Genomic DNA, 26,888 nt, shown 5'->3' on the forward strand with positions numbered 1-26,888 from the left:
CTCCACCTAGCCACTCTCCCCAACAATGTCCCGGTGTCCCTTTGCTCTCACCAAGAACGTGGCTTCATTGACAGATGGGGGGAGGGGCCAGAGTCAGTGGAGAAGGGCTTGTGAGGAGAATTCAGTGTTTCGCTACCCAAGCCAAAGCAGAAGTTTAGGTGGAAGATGGGGTGTGCCTGAGCCTACTTGCTCAAACGGGAATGGGCTGGCTCTCAGCAGACGGGCACCCGACTGAATGACACTGGCATCCTGAGAGGGAACCAGCTTTTATTAGATGGAGGGGAGCCACAGGTCAGGGAGGGGGGGGTGGCATCTTCCCGGCCTTGCACTCGGCAGAGCAGAGAGGGCGAGGCCTGGGTTAGAGGAAGGTGAGGTGAGCATCAGCAGGGACACCACAGCTCCCCTTGTGCTCCTCAAACAGCCGGTCCAGGGCCTTCAAGTAGAGTGTGTGGTAGTGGTCGACGTCTTCCTCCGTTGGGTGTACGACCTGGGGCATGTCGATGGGGCGGCCCACTGGGGAGTGAGGGAGGCAGCTGCTGACCTGAGAGACCTCTGATGCCCAGGAGGCTGAGGGCAGCTTGCCCTAGGAGAAGAGTACTCACCCACCGTGGTGATGGGCCTGGGGAAGGGCATGAGGCCCCAGGATTTGGCCGAGAAGAGACTCTGACCAAAGAAGATGCAAGGAGCAAAGCCCACCAGTTTCTTGAAGGTCATCTGGCAGAGGTACTGCCAGGAGTCGGTAGGAAAAGTCTTGACGTTGAAGATATCATTCTCTCCGAAAGAGTAGATGGGTACCAGGGAGGCCCTTGGGGGGAGAGGAGGGAGGCATGAGGCTGGTGGCAGGCACCTGAGCTGCCCAAGAGGTTATCAGCTGCTGTTTCCCCAGACCCCTGAAGTCACCACAAAGGAGGCGTCTACCTCTGCCCACCAAGAAAGATCCCCCAGGAAGGGCTCACCTTTCTTGAGACTCAACGGTGCACTGCAACCAGCTACTTTTCTCATGTCGCCTTGACAACATGACATGCTTGCCAGGCGGCATGTGCGCTCCTTCCCAGGTGAGGAGACATGGCCAAAGGCTTGGCTCTGAGCTAGTGCCAGGGACTTGAACTCATGACTTCCGGGAACCCTGCTTTGGGCACTCTAACCTTACTCTTTTTGGTGCACAGATATGGTGTGGGGTGGGCGGACTTTTCACACTGTGTTTGGCTCAGTGTGAGCACTCAATTACGGAGGTAGGCACTCTCCCTGCCTGTATGGCCTCCCAGCGGGACCCTAGTGAAAGCTCCAGCATCTTCCACTGACCCCGGGGACATCAGAGCCACTCACCCGTGCCGCAGCGCAAGGCGCACGAAGCCTTTGCGATTCAGGAGATTAAGATGGTGCTGGCCAGGGCCGGAGTACAGGGCCTCCTGGGCACCCCCGATGATGATGAACACGAGTTGGCCGCATCGGTTCTGGGACAGGATATAGTCCAGGTTCTGACGGTCCACAGAACAGAATCCTGTGCGGGGATGAGGGAGGGGGGTGGGTGGTGGTCGTGGTGGTTGATGGAGTTGGATGCAGAAAGCAGTCACCACCAGCACAGAGGTCCCTGAGTCCCTCCACTTTAGGGAAGGGTGAGCTCCCACTTTTGTCCCATACCCCCTCATGCCACTAGGTGTCAGCCTCTAGTCCACGTGCTCACACCAGATCACGAGCATCCACGCAAAGCCACTGAGTGAATGGTGCTGGTGGAGGTGTTACTCTAGCCCTCCTCTTCCTCTTTGCTTACCAAAATTCATGAGAAAGTCACGGTAAATGGGGAGGCGGAATACACCTGCCAACATGGCAATGAAGGGCCGCAGCCCAGGGAACTGCTGGGAGAAGGCGTTGCTCTCTGTGCTGAAATTGCAGCTGTACCCGATGCACATGATCCCGTGGGGGTGCACTCCCATCACGTAATTGCGGTCCGGGGGCAACTCGGCTGTTTTCACCAGCTGTGGGTGTTCCGGCAGGATTGGGTGAGAGAGGCAAAGGGAACGTCACCCTGGGAAAAGTTAGTCCCCCACCTCAGTGGACCTCCAAGTGTAAGGTCCTGGGAGGGGCCAGAAGATGGCCGTGCGCCCCCTCCCTACTGCCTGTGCCTAGACCATCTGACCAGTCACCTTGATAGGAAAATAATCCCTCAGGTACTTCCAAATTGTCCAGTTCCTCATCCACGTGGAGTATCTTCCACCTGGGATTACATATAACAGAAGTTGGCATGTAAGAGTCCTCCCAGGCTCCGGTCCTGCCAGTTTTTGCTGTTTTGGGGGTGGGCATTGAGCTTTCTGAAACTCACTTTGGTTGGGCGTGTCCCAGTCCAGGTAGAGCCAGGCAAACTAGAGAAGGGAGATGGGCCAGAGCGAGGTGAAGAGGAGGAGGAAGAGCAGGAAGGTGCAGAAGGTGCCTGGGTGAGAGGAGAGAGAGAACGAGGAATGAGCTCCCTAAGAGCCTCCAGGCTCGCTTGGCCTGTAGGGTGAGGACAACTGGTGGCCCTCCCTCCAGTCCCAGACCCCCGAGCCTCTCCCATTCTGCTCACCCATGCAAAGAAATGTGGTCACATACTGCCAGACCAACGCTGATTCCAGCCACCGCCTTCCTAGGGTTTTCCTGGTGGGGGAGTGCGGTGGAGCCACGGAAACTTCCATCCCAGGGACTCCTGTCTTTCTTGGGGCTAAGGGTGCCAGAAGGCCCGCAAGCGAGCGCCTGGAAGCCTGCCCTCGGTAAGGTTTTCTCGGCCTGGATGCCTGACTTTCCCTGTGTGTGTGAGTTGGCAAGAGGCCGTGGCCCTGAGATCCGTGGACTAGAGGCCAGAAGGCTCCAGACTCCTCCCTGGAACTGCTCTTTGAACTTCTTCCTATGTGGTGTAGCCTGGCCATTGGGCGGGGCCCGGTAAGTTGAGTTTGAGGGAGGGTCAGCCGCTGGGTGCTGGAGAGATTTGTGTGGGGAGGGACAGTCGAGCTTACCCAATGGTTCCCAGCAGCACCAGGTCTGTGTGTAAGTGTGTGGAGGCGGGGGGTGGGGGGAAGCACACAAAATCCCAAGAGATGATTCCTCCCAAGACTGCCTGAACCGAGGCCTGTTGGCAAGTCGCAGCGAGCGTCAAGGCTATGGGGCCCGGGGGCTGGACCTGCGGACTGGTCCTGAGCTGCACATGGCCTGGTCCAGGCTGTTTGCTTGCGAGGTCGCACGGTTGCTCACAAACACGCGCACACACACACACACACGTGTCCGGGGTTCCCCTCCTTTATTTCACTCCCTAGATACCAGGGTAGAGGGTGGGGGCAGCAGGTCAGTTTGGGAGGGCATGAGGTGGCAGCTAGCAGGACCACCATAGAGCTCATGCAAGAGATGGATGAGCCGCTGCTTGTGGGGCGTGAGAGCATGTCTACCTGCATGGCTGCGAGGGGACGAGGTCCCCACTGTGGGCAGGAAAGAAGCCAAGGGTGAAGGTTGCCTTCTGCCCGCTTGGTGTGGCCCGGCCTAGAGGACTCTGAGAGAGTGAGGCGGGGTACGGCGCCCAGCAGCAGGTTCTGGTGACCATTGAAGAGCCTGGGGAAAGGCACAGCAGCGCCCACAGCCAGGAGCTCAGCGCCTTAGTGGCCTCCAGTGTGAACTCCTTCTCTCTGAGCGAGAAGCTCTGCAGCAGCCAGACCTGGAGAAGAGCAGCACTGGGGCGATTCAGGCTACCTGCCCATGCCCACCCACCCCTTCCTGTGGCAACCTGGGTACCTGGCCCGTGCCGTATCCTGGTGCCAACTGCACCTGAACACTCATACAGAGTTACAGTATAGGAAATCCACAGCGGCAGTCTACCCAGTCCCATAGGGGCAGGATCACCTAGATGGCAATGGTTATCGATTGGGCTGCGATCCTCATGGTCTGCAGTTTGAAACCACCAGCAGCTGTGCCGGAGAAAGACTCCACTCCCATAAAGAGTTGGCATCAACTCGATAGCAGTGAGATTGGTTTCAGTTCAAGATGCTTTCTCTAAAGGTTCACAGCCTGAACAATTCCAGCTTTCTTACCCATGAGATCACCACCATGGTCTGAGTGGTCAAAAGTAAAATGGAAACTGACTTACAGTCTTTCGTGACACACAAGCTAGTTTCCAAAAGAATGTCTTTTCTCTTTATATTTATAAAAAAGGGTAAAAAAACAAAGTAGCTAATAAAATTTGGCTTCATTTGACCATGACCATAACATTAAGAATCAAATCTGTGAGATAAAGCCCTGGTCAGCAGCCTGAGAGCCCTGGTCGTGCACTGAAAACGTGTGGTGTTGGGCTATGATGTGCTGCATGGTTGGCAGTTTGAAACCACCAGCGGCTCTGCGGGAGAAAGACTGGGCTCTCTACTCTCATCAACACTTACAGTCTCAGAACCCCACAGGAGGTCGCTGTGGGTTTGCCTTGACTCCATGGCAGTGAGCTGGGTTTTGGGGTGGTGCTGTCAGATAAGTGTTGCATGAATGTCAGGTAACCCAGGTGGTTTCAGCCCCACCAACATCTCTGCTGGAGAAAGATGAGGCTGTCTGCCTCTGTCATGATTTACAGCATGGACTCTGACATGGAGTCACTATGAGTGGAATGGACCAGATGGCAGTGGGTTTGGTGTGATAGCCCTCTGGTGAAGCTGTTGGGTAGTGCTGGACGTCCAACTCAAGTAGTTCCAAGCCACTCATGCTTCTCCAAGGCAGAAGAATGAGTCACATGTTGGCTTTGATTTCAAGCCCACTGGATAGCAGTGCTTTCTTTTCTTTATTTATTTTTGTGAACAAGCATGGAAAGAGATGGACTGGGTTACACCATGCTTAGTGCTTACTTTGACAATGGTACCCTCATTTGTGGATGACCTGAGCAGGTGCTTACCTTGCTTATTGGAGAATCTGTCCCTGGCAGAAGGCCAGTGCCCCATGGCATATGAGATTAGATTTAGTGGAGATGATCTTTCCAACAGTTTTCTCAGAGCCCCCAATCCCCTCTGCCCCTGCCCTCACAGAGATAGCAAAGCAGTCCCAGAAATGCCTACACATCTCCCAGTTGCAGACCCAGGCCGAGGGAGGAGCTGTGCCCCAACTCTCTGCATGTGTCAGTCTTCATGGAGCCACGGCAGGTAGAAGGCAGCAGGGCGTCAGGTCTTGCCTAGCAGTACCAGGAGCCTGTCTACGCACACCTGGCTGGGGGCCGCGAGAGTGGCAGCTCTCCACTGGGCCTTTTCCCGTGTCAGACTCTTCCAACCCACCTGCACCCCTAGAGCCCTGCAAGTGCATTAAGGACCCTACACTGTTTGCCTGGGGGCAGGGGAAAGAGATTGCCAGGTGCTTGGGTGCCTCAGGCTGCATGGAGTTGCTGAGCCCCAAGAAGGGGAAGACCCTGGCAGGACACTGGCCCTTAGTGGCCCCCACTTAAGAAGCTGTGGGAGGCCCTTTACTCTGGAGGGTGCCAGAAAGAGGCCCCTGCCTACAGCTCTTATACATTCGTGGTGATGGGCTCAATAGCTTGGCCTTGACCCCTCGTCAAGTCCCTAGTTTTTGCCCCCTTGTCTGACCCACCCACTATACCGTCATCGGCCCAGCATGGAAGGGGTAATGATTACTGAGTTCACAAGGTGTAAGGGAAATGGTCTAGGGATGCGGTCTTGGGGTCAGGAAGAGGGTCACTCCAACCTTGTTGAGGTCAGGACTGTGGGCCTCTGTGAGGAGTCGGGCTGGCAGCCAACAGTCTGGAAACCGAATTGCCTGGGTAGTGTCTCCTGTGAATGGCCAGTCCCTTTGTTGCAATGAGAACAGTTCAGAGACCCCTTAGTCAGTGGGTGATCCCTGAAACTCCAGGGACTGCAGAGAGATGACTTACCAGGCAGCAGGTCGGCCCTGTATGAGACCCCCCAGAATGGAAGGCTTGGTGAGAAATGCTGAGGATTGGTGGGGAACACACCCCATGGGAGCCAGTCCTTTTTCCAAGCCCAGGATTGTGACACATTTCCCTTATCCACGCACACGGTTCAGTCCTGTGTCTCAGGGGACAAGCTCCTACTAGAAAATACTTCTGCTTCATTCATACCTATCACAGTGGCTCTTGGAGTAAGGTCACCTCCCCCCTGGCTGTCAGCAACAAGAGGCCAAGTCTCCACCTCCACACAGTGGACCCCTTGGCTCTGTAGGTGACAGATGCTCAAAATGGATACAGGAACTGGAGGAGGAAGGGTCAACCAGTTTCCAGTGTCCAACATCAGTGCTCAGCCTGGCCACAGGCCAGCATGCTGGCTTCCCCTTCCAGGGACTTGGTCAAGAGCTCTCACCAAGAGGGGCTTTCTCACATCTCGCCTTGCCCCTTTCCATCCACAAGGCGTATTAGGCGTGCGAATATGTGTGGCTGGGAGAGGTCAAGGGGTGATGGACCTAAACGTCCAAAGAAATGCTCAGGTCACACTGAAAGGCACAGGAGTCAGCATCACCTGCCAGGTAGGCAGGCTTCACAAGGGAGGTGGTTCATTGGGAGGAGAGATGGAGGAAGAAGAGGGTTATAAAAACCGCAACAACCAAACGTATAGAAATTGTCAAGTGTTGGGCTGGTGTGGAGATAGTCACACTTGGTGCCTTGTTGGTAAAAGGGTGAATCCTCTGTGGAAAACAGTTTGATGGAGACTCACAGTTTCAACCTTGCTCGAGCATCTGATCCAGCAAAACTCAAGGGGCCCAGGTGGCACAAACAAGCTAAGCACTTGACTGCAACGAGAACTTTGAGGGTTCAAAGCCCCCCCCCGTCAACATCTCCCCAGGAGAAAGACTGGCCTGCTGCTCTGGTAGAGATGGCACTAACAAAAGCCCTAGGGGGGCAGTTCTCTGTCCCAGGGGGTGGCTGTACACCGGCACCTAACAGCAGTCATCAACCTTACACACTCAGCAGCGTGAAAAGCAGGGCTCCCAAGAGGTACTTGTACACCAGTGTTCACAGCAGCTTGACTCCCAGTAACCCAAGGGTGGAACAAGGGGTCAACAGGGGAATGTCTAAGCTACACAAGGTCCATTCATACAGACACATTCTCTTGTTAGGTGCTGTCCAGTTGATTCCGACCCTCAGAGAGCCTCTGAAACACACACTGTCTGATTTTGCGCCATCCGCACAATTGATTCTGTGCTTGATTGAGCCCATGGTTACAAGCCACTGTGCCAATCCACTTTGTTGAGAGCCTTCCCTTTTCCATGGGACCTCTACTTTACCAAGCAGGATGTCCTTTCCCAGGGCCTGGTCTCTCCTGGTAACATGTCTCATGTACTGGAGATGAATTTTTTATATCCGTGCATCTGAAGAGCATTCTGCCTGGACTTCTTCCATGACAGATGTCCGTTCTGTTGGCTGTCCAGGGTATGCTCAACATACTTTGTCAGCACCAATCATAACAATTATTTTTGTCTTCCTGATTCCATGTCTAACTTTACATGCTTGTGAGCCGATTGAAAATACCATGTCTTGTGTCGGGTGTCCATCAGTTCTCAAAGTAACTTCTCTGCTTTCCAACACTGAAACGAGGTCTTGTGCAAGCAAGAGCAAGTTCTTTTTTTTTTTTTTTTTGGTGTTCTTGACATTGAGTTGCACTCCATCCTGAAGGCTCCAATCCTTGACCTTCATCAGCAAGTGTTTCAAGTTCTTCCTCACTTTCATCAAGCAAGGTTGTGTCCTCTGCGTAGATCAGGTGTACTGCAAGTTGTCAATAAGCCTTCCCCCAATTCTGGTGCCACATTCCCGCCCATATCAATCCAGCCTCTCTGACCAATTTGCTCAGTATGCAGATTGAGTGAGTATGGTGAGAGGATGCAACTCTGATATGCAACGTCCCTTACACCATGCAGTGTTCCCTTGTTCCGTTCCCACAACTGCCTCTTGGTCCATGTGCAAGTTCTGAATGAGCACAATGAAGAGTTCTGGAATTCCCATTCTTCTCACGGCAATCCATGATTTGGGAATATATACACAGTCCAATGCCTTGGCATAGTCAAGAAAACCCAAGTAAACATCTCTTGGCATTTCTTGTTATTAGCCAACATCCATCTGACATGAGCAATGATATCCCTTGTTCCATGTACTCTTCTGAGTCCGGCCAGAACCTCTCGGTGCTCCCTGTGCATGCACTCCTACAACTTTTTCTTCATGATCTTCACCACAATTTCACTTCCTTATGATATCAATGATATTGTTCTGTCTTTTGAGCATTCTGTTGGGGCACCTTTCTTTGGAATGGGTACCAACATGGTCTCTTACAGTCAGTTGGTCAAATATCTGTCTTCCACTTTTCCTGGCATTGACCAGGAAGTGTTTCCAGTGCTTCATCAGTTTGCTGAAACACATTTTAATTGATGATCTGTGGATTCCTGGGGCCATGTTTTTGGCTAACACCTTGAGGGGAGTTTGAACTTCTTCCTTCAGCACCATTGGGTTTTGCTCATGTGCTACCTCCGGATATGGTGGAATGTCAGCTAGTTCTCTTTGGTGTAGTGACTCTGTGTATTCTTTCCATCTTCTCTTGAACATTCAATATTTTCCCCCTACAATCACACAACATGTCAACTCAAGGCTTGAATTCTTCCTCAATTCTTTTGGTGTCAGATATGCTGAGCAGGTTCTTCCTTTCTGCTTGTCTTACTCTCAGTCTGTGCACACTCAATGTTTGACATTGGCTGCTTGAGCTGACCTTTGAAACTTTCTTTTTGCCTCTTTGACTTCATCCTTTCGTCCATTTGCCTTAACGACTCTATGATTGAGAGCAAGTTTCAGAGTCTCTTGTGACATCCACTTTGATCTTTTCTGTCTTGTTATTTCATCGGCCTTATGGTTTCTTCATGATATCCTCCCATAGATCATGGGGTCTTCTGTCTTTAGTATTGAATGCAATAATCTACTCTTGAGATGTCCTCTAAATTCAAGTGCTTCAGACTCAAGGTCATATTTTGGGTCTTGTGCACTTGTTTTAATTTTCTTGAGCCTTGACCTGAGCTTACATATGAGCAATTGATGGTCTGTTCCGTCCCGTCTCATGGGACATTCAACGTGGATCCTGGAGGAGAAAGTGGGAATTGGGGAGGTACAAGATACACGGAGAATAAGGACAAGACAGTATCCTGATCAAGTCCTGTTTATTGAGTGGAAAGTTATAGCTTATATAGGCCAGGGAAAGGGAAGCAAGTCGCAGGTGTATCCCTGAGAACAATAGTGGGGGAAGCAAAATGCAGATGTTTCCCTGAGAACAATAGTGGGGGAAGCAAAATGCAGATGTTTATATATAATCATTACACATGTTTACCCAAGGGTGGAGCAGAGTTCATTCCGGGAATAGTGACCACAGAACAGAATCCTACAGACAAATAGAGACTTCCTTATCTATGTCTGGCAAGATAAGTATGTCAAACACAGCTGCAGTGCTGTAGGCTGGGGTGGAAGAATACCCAGAGCTCAGGCTAATAAATTCCAAGTAATGGCCGGGCCTCATGGCTCCGGACATGTTCCACAGTCAGCCCTTTGTCTGATTATCGTTACTGATATTGAAATTCTCCATCCTCACATCCCACAGATGTTATCAGTTTGGTTTCTGTGTATTCCATCTGGAGAAGTTCATGTGTATAGTTGCCTTTTGCGTTGTTCAAAAGGGTATTTTCTATGAATAAGTTGTTGGTCTGGCATTGCCAGTGTGGTTTCTATTACTGAGACCATATTTTCCATCTACTGGTCTTTCCTTTTTTTCAATGTTTGCATTCCATTCCACAATAATTATCAATGTATATTGCTTGCATGTTTAATTTCAGACTGAAGACAGCAGAATTCTTCTATTTCTTTATCACTAGCTTTTGTGGTGGGTAGATAAATTTCAATAGCTGTAATGATTAAATTTCCTTGAAGGCAGATAGATACAATTGTATCACAGTTGAACTGAATTCTCGACTGATTTTGCCATGTGCTTTTCGTCACTGAATGTCACACCATTCCTCTCGATTGTATCACTCCCAGCAAGCTAAATCATAGGATTTTCTGATTGAAAACAACCAACACCAGTCCATTTCAGCTCACCAATGCCTAGGATATCTGTCTTTGTGTGTCCCTTTTCATTTGTGAGGTCTTTCAATGTTCCTGGATTCATATTATATACCCCTACAAAGGAATGAAGTCCTGAGACATGGCACCACATCGATGCACCTTGAAATCTTTGTGCTGAATGGAACAAGCCAGACATGACAGGCCCAGCATTGTCTGATTCCGTGGATGTGAGCTATCTAGAATACCCCCAAACTCACCGCCATCACGTTGGCTCATAGTGACCCTGGTGAACAGAATATCATTGCCCAGGTGGGTCTCCCAGATTAAATATTTGTGGGCACTGACAACCTCAGCTTTCTTCCAAAGATATGCTCATGGGTTTGACTTCTGGCCTGAGGTTAGGAGTCCGATGTGTAAAAAGCACATTCAGAACCACCCACACCTCCACCCACCCCAACACACACACTACTGCCATCCATCTGTTTGACTCACAGCAGTCCCATGTAGGGCTTTTGATACTGTAAATTGAGGGGACCAGTCATGCCGCCTGACGTCAAAGACAGTGTTGAACAATGCCTGGCCTGACTTCAGAGAAGCTGGACGGTGGGAGTTGGCTGCCCAAACCTGCTCTTGATATGTATTTGGACTTGTTCGATTGGCCTTGCCACAATTATTTGGAGTGCTTTGGGCTAAAAAAGTTTATCATCCAGTTTTTCCCTTTCCTTATCTTGGTTACCGCATAGGGGGCAGAATACGGCATCCCCCTCCAGGAAATAACCCAAAGAGAAACAGAGTTCCTGGCCCTGATTTACCTTATACGAGGGCTTACAACGAAAATATCATAAGAATAGTTAACAAAGAAAGGTGTACAAGTTCCTTTTAGTAGTTTAAGTTTTATGGAACAGTTAGCAAGAAGAGGGTCTCAGTGATGTTTGAAGTCCACTGAAGCAAAGCTACCTATTGTGAGGCAACTCATACCTTGGTACAGAAAGACTTTTGGGAGTTTAATTTATGGGAACTTAGTGGAAAAGTAAGAACAAGAAATGAAAGCCTTAAAAAAACAGCCTATGAAGGAACAGCCAAAGCCTGTCAAGTAATTTTTTTATAATGAAATGTATTAATGTTTTATTGATCTCATAGTTAGAACAATGCACCCTAGTTGGATGAAGTGTGCTCAGTTGTTGTTAGGAGGTTTATGTCTATCACCCTTGTATGAAAATGTTTCAGTTTCAAGATGTACTTATTTTTAACCAAGAATCATGTTGTGATTGATGTAACTTGTTATGGTCTTGTGGTCTGAGAATTTCCTAATGTATGATCTAAGACCATAAGCCTTAAGCCAAGAAAAAGAATATATAAGTTGAAGCTTTGCATGAATAAAATTGGAACAGTCACCGCAACCTTTGAATTGTGTGATTTTTGTCTCCTACATGTCGAAGCCTTACCCACCTAGCGGGGAACCCAAACCCGCTGCAGCTGGACCGCGGCAGTAAATATATATATTTTTAATTTCATAATGGGGAAAATAATTTCTAAATTATCAAGGGTTTGTAGGGGAGGGGGGAAATGAAGAGCTGATACCAAGGGCTCAAGTAGAAAACAAATGTTTTGAGAATAATAATGGCAACAAATGTACAAATGTGCTTGACACAATGGGTGTATGTATGGATTGTGAGGAGTTGAATGAGCCCCCAACAATGATTTAGAAAAAAAATACACACACACACAAACACATATATACTGATTTTTTTATACCAAAAATCTCTAGAACGATCAGCTCCATTTCCCCCACTCAAAAATAGCTGATGTGTTTGAACCAATGACCTTGTGTAGGAAGCCCCACAGCACGACCAATGGGCCTCAGGAGCATTTATTCATAAATAAAAGTAGGTTTGTGTTGACTAGGTGATTGGTGGGGAAAGAGTGTATAATTATTGTTCAAAAGGCACAAAATATCAACTTTGAATGATGAAAAAATTCTGGAAAGCAATGGTGGTAGGGACCCAATATGGTGGATAGATGCAATGACTAGGATTTAGACACCCCCAAAGTGGTGAACTTCATGCATGTTTTGCCATAGGCACATGCAGAGACCACAGGTAAGTCTCTCTCCTTCCTGTCTTCCACGTTTAGAGCAAATGCTTGTGAGGCAGGAGGATGTCCTGTGCCCATGGCCAGCAGTGGGTCTAGTCAGCCCCAGTCTTCCTGAAGGGAAAAGTGGCGTCAATTGATTAGAGAAGTACAGAGAAGAGCTTGGGACCCGGGTGAGGGCGATATTGGATGAGCTCCAACTGGGAAGTCCGCTGGTCTGGTCCTTCTTCCAACCCTTTCCCCAGTTCAGGCAATAACAGACCCCAAACAAAACCCAATGATTGGCGGTCAACTTCATTCTGATTCTTAGTGAAATTGTAGGACAGTGCAGAACCACCCCTCTGGGTTTCAAAGACTGACGTTTTATGGCAGGAGAATGCTCTTCATTGCCCCGGGATTGGCTTCTGCTTTTGCATCGACCTCAATGCGTAACCCACTTGGCCACCAGAGCTTTTTCAGACTCATGGTGACCTCACGTATCAGAGTACAACAGCTCTCCAGGGCTTCTGAGATTTTCGATATTTATGGAAGCAGACAGTCTCATCTTTTCCCTTTGAAGCCGTTGGTGGGCTTGAACTCTGACCTTCAGGTTAGCAGTCCAACACTTAACCCATAGCAACACCAGGCTCCTTAAGACGATACAAGGGAGCAAGAAAAGGAGGCCAATGGAAACATCCAGGGTCACGCACAGATGGAGCCTCCTGCTCCTCTATTTCGCCCATCTTGCCCTTTCTTTATGGAGAAGATCAGTCTCCCCTCTACTCTGGGTGCGGGGTTCATAGGTTGAAGGAAGGACTGGGATGGACAGGAGAGCTCCATATCCTCCGTTACTGGGGAGGGAAAGAGGTGGAGAAACTGTAATAATTTATCCCCCCGGACGATCCCAGAAGCTCTTTTTCCAGTACCTCCAGGGAGCTGAGGGAGTTTAGGGGGCTCCAGAAGCTCCCTGAGAAGCTGTGTATTGGGGGACATGGCAACTCATTCAGTTCCAGGCACACAGAACACAGGAAGGGAGGCCAGATCCCTCTCCAAGAGAGAGGGGCCCACACCCAGGTGACTCGCCCCGCCCCCCGGAAGGCACACTGGTGAGGAAGGTTGGACAGAGTTGTTGGGTGTCAGGGATCGACAAAGAACACTATGATGTAGCCTGTCCCCGAGTAGTGGGCAGGCCCTCATGGTAGAGGGTGAGGCAGCCTGGGTGCAAGAGCCCCCAGTTTTTCTGATGAGAAGCGACCACGCAGTCATAGTGCAGGAAGCGGCAGCCACCTCCCTGTGGGGAGAAAAGGAAAGAGAGGGAAGGTAAGCAGAGGGGAGCAGGAAGAGGCTGGGGGCACCAGGCATGGGTCCAGGGGGATAAGGGGAAGTGAGAACAGGAGACTCAAGAGGAATGTCTGGCAGCCACCCCAGGAGGGATCCAGGCGCTGAGACCCACCACGTAGAAACCATGGGAGATACCGTGGCAGGCCCACAGGTGTGAAGGGCAGCAGTGGGCTGACCTCATAATCCAGGTCCTTGTGGTTGAGGGCAACATTGAGTATGAAGGTGGAGGAGTCGTGCTATGGCTGCAGGGAGGGCTGCAGATCGGGCTGGTAGCAAACCACGAAGTCCATCAGTGCCCAGGTGAGGGCTGTGGGAGGGTGGAGGGGGCAGGCAACAGCAGGATGTCCACCCACCTTGGTGTGGTAGACAGGGAAGAGTGTCTCCATCATGAGTCCCATATAGGTCATCAGCAGCTGCAGCCACTGGTCCTCATTGACCCTCGGCTTCATGTGGATATCCACCGTGGGCCCGTTTTCATAGGCTCCAGCCAGCCTGGAGTCCTGTGGCCAGTGGGCACTGAGCCACCCCACGTCCTGTCGGCACGCCCCTACTGGAGCAGTGCCAATCTTCTCCCCAATCTTATTCCCTGCCCTTAAACCTCATGTTCAGGAACAGTCTTCTGTGGGGTCCTCCATCCTGGGCACAGGGCCCCACGTGGCTCTCGCAGCATTTGTGGTTCTGCAGCTTATTTATCTTGTCCACTCAGGGGTGACCCCAGAAAGCTGACACAATTCATTGTCATAACTCTATGGTTTTGTTCAATGGCTAGCATCTAAGCCATACCTGGTAACAATGTTGGAGGGACAGGTGGATGGATACATGGACGGAACGATAAATGGATGAATGGGTGGATGGACAGACAATAATGGATGGAAGAATAAATGGATGGGTGAGTGTAGGCCACTGGACATCCCACTACAGAAGGGTCTTGGGGTGCAGATGAGCTAGACAGGGTGTGATGTAGCAACCTTGAAAGATACATCTTTCCTCTAGTTCCTAAATGTTTTCTCCCCACCCACTATCTTGATCCCAATTCAACCTTACAGATCTGGCTAGAGCAGAGGATGTACACTGGTACAGAAAGGAACTGGAAACAGGAATCCAGGGCAGAGGGCCCCTTTAGGACCAGTGGTGTGAGTGGTAATACTGGAAGTGTTGAAGGAGGGTGGGTTAGAAACGGGGACCCAATTACAAGCATCTACATATGGACACCTCCAGGGGGGATGGACAACAGAAAAGTGGATGAAGGCAGTCGTTGGCCAGTGCAAGATATGACAAAACCATAATTTGTACATTAGCAAGGGTTCATGGGGGAAGGGAGAGGTGGGAGGGAAGGTGGAATAACGATGAGGAGCTGATGACAGGGCTTGGGTGGAGAGCAAATATTTTGAAAATACTCAGGGCAATGAATGTACATATGTACTTTACACAATTGATGTATGTATGGAGTGTGATAAGAGTTGCATGAGCCCCTTCAGACATCAAAGAACTTAAAACCATATCAGTGGGTTCCCACCTTCCTGATACGATCAATGAAGACAAACGTGTGCATAAGCCCATGTGGTGAAGAAAGGTGATGGTTCCCAGCTATCAACAGATATAGCGTCTGGGGTCTTGGAGGCTTGAGGATAAACAAGTGGTCATCTAGTTCAGAAACAACAAAGCCCACATGGAAGAAACACATCAGCCTGTGTGACAATGAGCTGTCCAAGAGACCAGGTATCAATTATCAAAGAACAAAAATCATATCATTGTAAATGTGTAGGTGCAGAGTGGAGACTCAAAGCCCATGGGAAGCTAACTGGACACCACCCTAATACTGAACTGTTTTGGAGAGGAGATAGGCCAGTCAGGGTGCTGTGTAGCAATGAGGAAACATATAACTTTCCTTTAGTTCTTAAATACTTCCTCCCGCCTCTATCATGATCCCAATTCTACCATAAGAATCTGGCTAGACAAGAGGGTGTATATTGTTACAGATAGCAAGTGAAAACACAAGGAATCCAGGACAGATGACTCCTCCAGGATCAGTGGTGAGAGTGGCCATGCCTGAGGGTGGAGAGAACGTGGGATAGAAAGGGATAACTGATTAAAAGAATCTACGTATAGCCTATTCCTTGGGGGATGGACAGCAGAGCAGAGGGTGGGGGGTGGAACATCCGACAGAGTAAGAAATGATAAAATAATAACAATTTATGAATTACGAAGGGTTCATAACTAGGGAGGAGTGGAGAGGGAGAGGGAAAATGAAGAGCTTATACCAAGGGCTCAAGTGGAAGGGAAATGTTTTGAGAATGATGATGGCAACATACATACATATGTGCTTGACACAATGATTTTTTGTATGGGTAGTGATAAGAATTGTATAAGCCCCGAATAAAATGATTTAAAAAAGTGTTGTATGAGCCCCTAATAAAACAATTTTTTTAATGAGGAAAGGTGTGTGTCATGGTTATATCCTCTCACCGTACTTATTCAAATTGTGTGATGAGCAAATCATCAGAGACTCTGGATTACATGAAGAGGAGGGTGGCATCAGGATTGGAGGAAGGCTTACTAATATACTACAATAGGCAGGGGATACAACCTTGCCTGCTGAAAGTGAGGAGAACATGTAGTCTTTGGTAATGAGGATCAATTACTGCAGCCTTCAGTATGAATCACATCTCCTTGTAAAGAAGACCCAAATCCTCTTGACTGGAACAACAGGTCACATGAAAAATGGAGAAAAGGTTGATGTTGTCAAGGATTTGCTCTTGCCTCGATCACAATCCATGCTCAGGGAAGTAGCCATCAAGAGATCCAAAAACATGTTGCACTGGCTAACTCTGTTTCCCAAAACCTCTTTAGAGTCTTGACAAGCAAGGATGCTACTTTGAGGGCTAAGATGAGGCTGACCCAGGCCATCGTGTTTTCATCACGATGCAGGTGACAGTTGGACCCTGTGTTTTCATGACGATGCAGATGAGAGTTGGACATCTGATGCAGGTGAGAGTTGGACCCTGAATAAAGAAAATGGAGGAAAAAAGATGAATTTGCATGGTGGTGCTGGGGCAGAATCTTGAACGTGCATGGACTGCTAAAATGACAAACCTATGTGTATTGGAAGAAGTCTGGGGAGGCTTTGTCTCACAGACCTTGCACATGTTGTCAGGAGAGACCAGTCCCTGGAGAAGGACATCATGCTCGGTCAAGCAGAGGGGTGGTGAAGGAGAGGAAGGCCCTTGACAGGAAGGATTGGCGCGGTGGCTGCAACACCAGGGGCTATGGTGAGGATGGCTCAGAATGGGGCTGTGTCCTGTTTGGTTGGGTTGCTATGCTTTGTGCACGGGGTTGCTATGGGTTGGAAGCGTCTCCTTGGCAACGAACAGTATTGGGTCGCAGTTCTAATTCACCTAAACTTGAAGATGCTCGTTCACAGTACCTGACACATGAGCTTACCTCATCTCACATCTCACAGCAGACATGCGTGAGGTTACAGTTGATTTGTACATGTGTGACTTATTCAGTTCTTTGGGTTGCATGCACAGTGAAGTAATGTCCAAGAGTAGCATGTCACTAGAATTCCTATAAAGAGAGAAACAATAGAATTGTTGTTGTTGTAGTAGTTGTTGATGTTGTTGTTTTGTTGGAAGCAACCAAAAGTGGTAAAATACCAAGTATTCCCAAGTACAAAAAGTGGAGAAGACATTGATTTGTACAGGAAGACTAGGAATTACAGATGAGCCAGGAGTGTTCCCAGCTGGATTAGGTCTAGTCCTGTGAACAGGGACACTCTCAGAAACCCACAGGGGGAAGTTCTCCCCTGTCCTGTAGCATCACCGCGAGTGGCCATCGACTCGAGGGCAGTGACTTTGGTTTGGATTTGGATGTGCCTTGGGCAAAGATGAAGGAAGTTAGAGACCTGGCTACACAAATTCTCAGCCACGGCAATTGAATTTCAGTCAGGCTTGATCTGAGCCATGTTTGATCCTCAACTCAAACTCAGCTTCTGTGCCACGCCTCCTCTGAAACATGCACCCCCTTCACAGCCACGACAAGTTCTACTCTAATAAGTCCCTTTCGACTCACAGGACAGGGTAGACTGTCCATCTCTATGGGAGTAGGAATTCCCATCTTTCTCCCTTGGGGTTGCTGGTGGCTTTGAGCTGCTGCCCTTGTGTTTGCAGGCCAAGGCACAACAACTGGGTCCTAGCTGTCATACTTCTGCTCCCAAGACATGGTCACTGTGGCAGCACCTAGACATCCGTGCAGCATCTTTCTAGGTGATGAGGCAGCAGGTGCAGGTTGGAACTGGTGGACAGGTTCTAAGCTCTGAGTTCTGACCTAGGGTTCATTAGGCTTCATCTTGCTGCTTTCTGTCAGGGCTTCCAGAGTTGATCAAGGTATGAGGCCTGACCTATCCCAGCCAAGCTCAGCCTAACAGGGAAGCTGACTTTTAAAATTCCTTCCAAGTGACTGGAATCCCTGTGATAGAAGCCAACAGCAATAGCTCATTGATGTGCACTTAATCTTTTAGTTCCCTCAGAAGACCTCCCACTCCTGACCTCAGTCCTGCTGGCTGCACTCCTCAAACTGGCCCTAGTGGTGTGGCGTCTACGGGTCTAAGGTCTGTGAACTGGTGAGAGATTTTCTGTCATTCACCTGCATCCTGTAATCTCCACCTTTCTTCATATGAAACCTTGGCCTCTTTGAACAACTCCTGTCCATGATGAGGGCTGGATTAGGGAGCACCAGGTACAGAGGGGTTACGTGTTGGGCTGCTAACCACAAGATCAGCAGTTCAAACCACACTCTGCTCTGTGGGAGAAAGATGAGGATTTCTCCTACTTTAAGAGTGACCACCTAGGAAATGCATCCCATACTATAGGGTCGCATAGAATGGGGACAATATGTTTGGAGTTGGACTTTGGAGAAAACCATGTCCCAGTGTGAAATGTGTTCCAGTGAACTTTACCTTCAAGTGGGCTAGGGAAGGGAGGGCGCTTGGGAAGGTTCAGGAAGAAACAGATTTTCTCTCCATCCTGGCCGACTTCCTGGAGAGAGTGGCACTCTCAGAAGAAGGCTGACTGGTGAGGGTGGAGTCAGGGGGTGGGGCTGGGGCATCCACCTGTGTTTTGTCACAGCCATAGGGAGGGTGCCAATCTCATGGATGACAAAGGGATACATTGTGCTTGTTCAAGGGACATCAATGTCACTCCCTTCTGCCCCTGGAGCGTCCTTCCCCAGCAGGACAAGAACACCCTCCAAGAGATTTCAAGTTTCTCCCAGAGACAGAAGGGTGACCTTGACCCACCTAACGCTTTCAGATTTTGTACTGTGGGCTCTCCTTCCATCCCAGTGTTTGCATAGGAGGCCAGAGCCCCCTCTCCTTTCTTACTCTTTCTTCCCAGACCAGACATAGCCTCTTTTCAGATACACTTGCCCCATAGCCTCACAGGTCCTGGGAGCACTGTAATATATATCTCCTTCCACTAACTCAATTTTTCTTCCAGCCAGTCTCTCCTGGCTTCTCAAATATCCCTTCTCGCTTCAGGCCCAAGGCCACCATCACCCCACTGTATGACACACTGGTTTGAGGTTTCAAATAGGGGTTGCATGGGAAAGGTAGCCGCTCCACTCTCTGTGCCACCCCTGCCCCACAAAGGGCCCATTCATCACCTCCCTTTCCTCTGGCAAGATGCACCCCCCACTCAGGGGATCAGCAGATGGACTGAAATCTGAGAGGAAGGAAGGTCCAGCAGGGTCTGACCCTTCCACTACCCCGTACTTCTTGCCTCCAAGCTCACCTGAAGCTGCTCCCTCTGCCCTCCAAACTCAAGAGAAAGCCCCAAGAAAAACCTGGTGATGCTTACATCAGGTTCACCCTGAGCCCTAAAATATCATAACTATCCTGTGTGTCTCTGTCAGCATAGTATCTGGTCTCTTCTAATCTCACCAGGGGGAAGGAACCTCAATTCCCACAGTCCAAGGCTGATACTTTTAAAGTGGAAATCAGACCAGATGTGCCTCCATGTTCCGATCTTTTCACCAATTCTGACACCAAATGGTCGCACAGCACTGGCTGCTTCTCTGCTGGGTTTGACAGGTTTTGCAATGACGACACAGAACTCAAAGACAATACTCACGACTAGAGAGTTTATTATGGAAGTAAGAGGTTAAAAACAAGAGTTAGGAAATACTCAGGTTATGGTTTTCAGGATAGCCTCTTCTGAGCCAGGCACTAAGTCAGGCTTCTCCTTGGCCTTCTGCCTATTAGCTGTTGGCTCCTTATGTCTCTTGGGACAGCGTTACCTCTTACCTGCGTCAGTAAGTGTTACAAAACTCTTGAGCAATGCTGATACGTGCCTGGACTCACCCCACGGACTGCAGGTAAGCCTCAGTCAGAAGGCACTTGTTCTCTAAGCCCATGGGTAGACTAGCCTAGTTCCCTCAGGTGGCCAGAGACATCTCACTCTGTAAGCGAGCCTCCTAACCAAAGGGACTCCATTTTCTTGCTTTGTGAGCTGAGAAGTGCAGCACACACTCCTGCCAGTCTCTCGGTTCTCCTTCTTCTGCTGCTGTTTCTTGATGACCTTTTTCAATCTCTCCAGTATTGGAGCGCTCAGTCTCCTCTGTCAAAGAGGGACCCAGCGCTACGTTCTTGGTGCTAATAATCAGGTCTATCCCATCTGCTACCCCCAAATGGCTCATTTTTTAAGCACAAAAGGATGGCAAAACTGATCTGCCTTCTTGTTTGGATTCCGTAGACCTCATTGGCATGGCCAACTTCCACAAGTGTGCCATGAGCCTTATGTATATTCTTAGCAAACTATCCAATCCCTTTAATGGGCTACAAGCACCTCATTTGAACATCCCTGCCACTCATTGGGCGGAAGTTGCAAAGATTTTAAACAGAGGCGTCATACATAGTAATTCACTGTCTTCAGTACTTTCCCAAGGGGCCTAACCAGATGACACACAGACATGTTCAAAGCAATGAGGAGTCTCTCAGCACAATACACAATAGAGTTTGGAAATGAAGGAGAGGGGCTGCTTTCCTTTTCTCTTTTCTCCTCCTTCTCCCTCTCTCCTACTCACCTACTCCACCTCATCATTTTCCTTCTTCTTCTTCCTCTTCACTCTTTGAATGTGCTATGAGCCCATCCCCAAAGGGCAAGGCTCACCTTGGCTTCATTGACAAAGGCTTCAATACGCCAAGAGCCTGTTGAGAATGTCTGCATACCCCACTGAGAAATTCAAAGGTGAGATTGTGGCTGGCTGGGTGCTGTGAGGTGGGACAGAAGGGAGAACCGTGGCTACCCAGGGAATGCAGGCCAAGGCTGCCCGGGCATGGAGCTGGGAGTCCCACAGAGAAAGCCTGGGTGGAGCAGGGGCAGAAACCAGAGCCAGAGGTTAAGGAAGCAGCAGCACAGGAGTTGCTCCAAAAAGCGTTGCAGAACAAGCTCTGAGGACTTCAGGAATGGGGCCATCAGGGAAGGGAATCCACTGTAACCAGGATGTGTTGTGACAGGACAGCCCAGGTGAGAACTTCAATGGCTATCCCCCATGCCCTCTATTCCAGTCCCACGTCATTGTGTAAGGAAGCGAAAGGAGAGGGCAGCAAAGAGGTCCACCACAATCTTCTCTACTCCTCCTTCCCCCAAACTCCATGCCTGGTACAAGAAGACACCTGCTGGCAGCCAGATGTTGTCCTTACTGGGTCTGTGAGTTGAATCCATCCCACAGTCACCTTGTGTGACAGAGTGGAGCTGCCCCCTTGGGGGTCCATAGGCTGTACTCTTTACAGAAGTAGCTTGCCAAACATATCTGCCTAAGATATGTTGGGTAAATTGAACCCCAGAGGTTTCCTTAGCAATTAAGCACTTAACCACGGCACCACCAGGGCCCCTTAGCCTTTTCTAGGGAGGAGGGGCAAACGCTCTCCTTGGATGAAGAGGGAGTGCTGACTAATGCAAGGACTAAGCTCTTCTCTGTACCAACTGGAAGTGAACACAGAACTTCTCACTGAGAATGACCCAGGTAAGCCATGGGAATGCCTGCATTTTCATGGACGAACAAGGGGAAATTCTTCCACGGATTGTATTTTATACACTTGTAGTTGCACTTATTGCATTTTGATGAATGGTTCTTATTTCAGTCTGGGATACAGACCTAAAGCCTGCAGTAAAGAGGACTACGGAGCAATGCGTTATTTTATGTGGCTCATCTAGACAGTCTCTGGAAGTTCGACCAAATGACCTTTTCCTAATGCATCGGTTCTCCACCTGTGGGTCTCAACCCCTTTGGGGGTCGTACAACCCTTTCACAGGGGTCACCTGATGCAACACAGTAGCAAAATGATAGTTATGAGGTAGCAACAAAAATAATTTTATGATTGGGCAGGGTCACCACCACATGACGAACGTTATGAAAGGGTCCCGGTATGAGGAAGGTGGAGAACCACTGTATAATGAGTCTGTCATCTGAGGAGTTGGGGGCGATACTGATAGGACTGGGTCTAGAGTGCGAGTAACATGATGCATTGTGCTTGCCAGGCATGGGGTATAAAGTAAGCGACCTCAATACCAGGAGCAAGAATATCTCATTCCCAGCAAGAAAGAAGATCCTGTGGGACGTCTGCAGGGAGCATCTGAAAGGACTGTGATTTCACAACTCATCTTAAAGGCGTAGTAACCATATGAGAAGGGGGCTGGGAGTGGTTGTGGGATGCTCTAAGATAGATGTGGTAATGACTGTACAATTCTCCTTGATATGAGTGAACGATTGAACAATTGAATTATATGATATGTGAACTACGTGCCAACAAAACTGTTGGAAGAAAAGAAAGAATCTCCCTGTGCCTGGAACTTCATGCAGGAGATATCAGTGACAGAGGACACAGCAGCAGCCTTTACAGCGGAACCAGGATCCAGAGCACACCACAGAGCCACGGCTTCCCAGATCGCAGAGCGAGTAAAACTGAATGCTTCAGGGCCTCGGGGTGGTTTGTGGAGGCAGGTAGGTGCCTCTGGGCACCTAATTGGGAGAGCTGGACATGGTGCCCTACAAACCTGGAGCTGAGTGCTTTCAGTTCAAGTCTTGCGGTGGAGTGTCATGCCCTTTGGGCATTCGTTGGTAGTCCCCAGAGAGAATTGTCACATTGCTGGAGCAGGGCAGAGGCTGAGCCAAGAGGCTGAAGGCCAGAGAGAGGCCTGTCTAAAGAGGTGTGGTGAAGAACAAACCAGCCTGACTGAACAATCGTGTCCTGAGCACATTTCATCTGAATTGTAACCTGGTGAGCACTCTAATAAACCTCAACACTCAGGAGCATTGTCGGTGAATCTAGGAGGCCCTTATCAGGAATTAAGGAACACCGCAGAAAGCCTGTATTGGTCAAGGAGAGCGCCATGGGAGACAGAACAATGACTATACAAGGTCAAAAGTACTTCAGGGAAATCAGAGACGGGCCTCCAAATGGGAGCAAAAGCACCAGGTCTACAAGTGGGTGCACTCACTGTAGCAGCAAACCTTTTGAGACAAAAAGGGTCAGTGTCTGCCCAGAGGTGAAGCTCAGAAGACAAGAAAGACAGGAGCAGGGAAACGGTAAACCAGGGAGGAAGTGGAAAGAGTGCTGCTGCCTTGTGGGTTTACAATCAATGTCACAAAGCAAAAGGCACGTGAATTGTTGAATGGAAAACCAACTGACTCTGTTTGTTCACCCAAAGCATGCACACATGCTACCCCCCACATCCACCTCTCTCTCTGCTTACCCTCAAATTTCGCCCCTCCACCTAGCCCCTCTCCCCGACATTGTCCCGGTGTCCTTTTGCTCTCAGCTAGCAGGTGACTCCATTGACAGATGGCGGTGGCGGGCCGAATCAAGGGAAAAGGACTTGTTGACAGTCTCACATTGCATTGAGCCTCCCTAGGAGGAGAATTCAGGGCTTTTCGCCCCAAATCAAAGCAGAAGCTCAGGTTGAAGATGGGGGGTGCCTGAGCCTACTTGCTCGATTGGGAATGGGCTGTCTCTTTGCAGACGGGCTCCCTACTGAATGACGCTGGCATCCTGAGAGGGAAACAGCTTTTATTAGGTGGAGGGGAGCCACAGGTCAGGGAGGGGTGGTGGCATTGTCCTGGCCATGCACTCAGCAGAGGAGGGAGGGCGAGGCCTGGAATAGAGGAAGGTGAGGTGAGCATAAGCAGGGACACCACAGCTCTCCTTGTGCTCCTCAAACAGCCGGTCCTGGGCCTTCAAGTAGAGTGTGTGGTAATGGTCAACGTCTTCCTCCATGGGGTGGAGGACCTGGGGCACGTCGATGGGGCGGCCCACTGGGGGGACAGGGAGGCAGCTGCTGAGCACAGAGTCCTGTGATGCCCAAAAGTCTGAGGGCAGCTTTCCCTAGGAGATGAGTACTCACCCACCATGATGATGGGCCTGGGGAAGGGCATGAGGCACCAGGATTTGGCCGAGAAGAGACTCTGGCCAAAGAAGATGCAAGGAGCAAAGCCCACCAGTTTCTTGAAGGTCATCTGGCAGCGGTACTGCCAGGAGTCGGCAGGAAAAGTCTTGACGTTGAAGATATCATTCTCTCCGAAAGAGTAGATGGGTACCAGGGAGGCCCTTGGGAGGAGCGGAGGGAGGCATGAGGCTGGTGGCTGGCGCCTGAGCTGCCTCAGAGGCTCTCAGCTGCTGCTTCCCAAGACCCCAGAAGTCACACCAAAGAGGGCGTCCACCTCTGGCCACCAAGGAAGATCCCCCAGGAAGGGTTCACCTTTCTTGAGACTCAACGGTGCACTACAGATACTTTTCTCATTCCGCCTTTACAACATGACAGGCTTGCCAGGCGGCGTGTGCGCTACTTCCCAGGTGAGGAGACATGGCCAAAGGCTTGCCTCTGAGATAGTGCCAGGGACTTGAACTGAGGTCTTCCGGGGCCCTTTTTTGGGCATTCTAGCCTTGTCTCTTTCTGATGCACAGATATGCAGTAGGGTAGACGGAGGCTGCGCACCGTGTTTGGCTTGGTGTGAGAACTCAGCGCGGAGGTGGGCACTCTACCTGCCTATATTGCCCTTCAGCGGGACCCAGGTGAAAGCTCCAGCATCTTCCAGTGACCCCGGGGGACATCAGAGCCACTCACCCGTGCTGCAGCGTAAGTCGCACAAAGCCTTTGCGATTCAGGAGATTAAGACTGTGCTGGCCAGGGCCTGAGTCCAGCATCTCCTGGGCACCCCCGACGACGATGACCACGAGCTGGCCACACGGGTTCTGGGACAGGATATAGTTCAGGTTCTGATGGTCCACAGAACAGAGTCCTGTATTGGGGGTGGGTGGGTGGGGGTTGATGGAGGCGGTGCAGGAAGCAGTCACCACCAGCACAGAGGTTCCTGAGTACCTCAACTTTATGGGAAGGGTGAGCTCCCACTATTGTTCCATATGCCCTCATGCCACTAGGTGTCAGCCTCTAGTCCAAGTGCAGACACCAGATCACCAGCATCCAATCAAAGCCCCTGAGGGAGTAGTACTGGTGGAGGTGTGACTCTTGCCTTGGGGACTGTCAACTCCTCCTCCACCTCCCCATCATCATCTTCTTCCTCCTCCATGCTCACCAGAAATCATGAGATAGTCACAGTAGATGGGGAGGGGGAATAAGCCTGCCAACGTGGCCAGGAAGGGCCGGAGCCCAGGGAACTTCTGGGAGAAGGCGTTGCTCTCTGTGCAGAAATTGCAGCTGTACCCGATGCACACGATCCCGTGGGGGTGGGCGCCCATCACGTTGTCCAGGGGCAACTCAGCTGTTTTCACAAGCTGTGGGTGATCTGGGAGGATCAGGGAGAGAGAGGCAAAGGGAACGTCACACTGGGAAAAGTTAGTCCTCCACATCAGTGGACCTCCAAGTGTAAGGTCCTTGGAGGGGTAGAAGATGGCCGTGCACCCCTCCCCACTGCCTGTGCCTGGGCCATCTGACCAGTCACCTTGATAGGAAAATAATCCCTCAGGTACTTCCAAATTGTCTGATTCCTCATCCACATGGAGCATCTTCAACTGGGATCACAGGTCACAGAAGTTGGCATGTCAGAGTCCTCCCAGGCTCCTGTCCCGCCAGTTTTTGTGGGTTTGGGGAGGGGGCTGCCCGAAACTCACCTTGGTTGGGCGTGTCCCAGTCCAGGTAGAGCCAGGCAAAGTAGAGAAGGGAGATGGGCCAGAGCGAGGTGAAGAGGAGGAGGAAGAGCAGGAGGGTGGAGAAGATGCCTGGGTGAGAGGTGAGAGAGAATGAGGAATGAGCTCCCTAAGAGCTTCCGGGCTCGCTTGACCTGCAGAGTGAGGAAAACTGGAGGTCCTCCCTCCAGTTCCAGGCCTCCGAGCCTCTCCCTTTCCGTTCAGCCATGAAAAAATATGTGGTCACATAGTGCCAGACCAACGCTGATTCCAGCCACCGCCTTCCTGGGGTTTTCCTGGTAGGTGAGTGGGGGAGCTGAGGAAACCTCCATCCCTTGGCCTCCTGTCTTCCGTGGGGTTCAGGGTGGCAGAAGTGAGAGCCTGGAAGCCTGCCCTCGGTAAGGTTTTCTGGGCCTGGAAGCCTGGCTTTGCCTGTGTGTGTGAGTTGGCAAGTGGCCGTAGCCCTGAGATCCGTGGCCAGAGACCAAAAAGCTCCAGACTCTTCCCTGGAGGTGAACTTTGAACTTCTTCCTATGTGGTCTAGGCTGGCCATAGGACTGGGTCCGGGAAGGCGTTTTCGAGGGAGGGGCAACCCCCAGGTATTGAAGAGATTGGTGTGGGGAGGGGACAGTGCAGCTTATCCAGTGGGTCCCATAAGTGCCAGCTGTGTATGTGTGTGGCAGGGGGTGGGGGGGCACACAAATCCCCAGGAGATGATTCCTCCCGATCCTGCCCGAAATCAAGCCTGTTTGCAAGTCACAGTGAGGGTCAAGGCCAAGGGGACTGGGTGCTGGACCTGCGGCCTGGTCCGTCCTGGCTGTGTGCTAGCATGCTCTCACGGGTGCTGGCACACACACACACACACACACACACACACGCACACACACACACACATGCGTGGGGTTCCTCTTCTTTATTTCACTCCCTGGACACCCGGGCTAGAGGGTGGGAGCAGCAGGTCAGTTTAGGAGGGGATGAGGTGGCAGCGGTCAGGGCCACCTTTGAGTTCATGGAAGAGGTGCCTCAGCCGCTGCTTGTGGGGCGTGAGCAGCATGTCCACATGCATGACTGCGCATGGACTAGGCCCCCAATGTGGGCAGGAAAGAAGCCAAAGGTGAAGGTCACCCGCTGCCAGCTTGGCGCGGCCCTGACTAGAGGACTCCGGGGCAGTGAGGCGGAGCTCGGCGCCCAGCAGCAGGTCCTACTGACCATTGAAGAGCCTGGGGCAAGGTGCATCTGCGCCCACAGCCAGGTCAGCGCCTTAGTGGTCTCCAGGGCGAGCTCCTTCAC

The 26,888-nt window shown here is 50.5% G+C and overlaps 2 pseudogenes; both read right to left on the reverse strand.

Moving 5' to 3' along the window:
- Positions 1–358: 358 nt before the first annotated feature.
- Positions 359–10,311, reverse strand: LOC142422945 (2-acylglycerol O-acyltransferase 3-like; annotated as a pseudogene).
- Positions 10,312–13,274: 2,963 nt separating this feature from the next.
- Positions 13,275–26,664, reverse strand: LOC142422946 (2-acylglycerol O-acyltransferase 3-like; annotated as a pseudogene).
- Positions 26,665–26,888: the final 224 nt, after the last annotated feature.

This window comes from Tenrec ecaudatus, chromosome 12 (genome assembly GCF_050624435.1).
Source record: "Tenrec ecaudatus isolate mTenEca1 chromosome 12, mTenEca1.hap1, whole genome shotgun sequence".
In the NCBI taxonomy this organism is placed as follows: domain Eukaryota; kingdom Metazoa; phylum Chordata; class Mammalia; order Afrosoricida; family Tenrecidae; genus Tenrec; species Tenrec ecaudatus.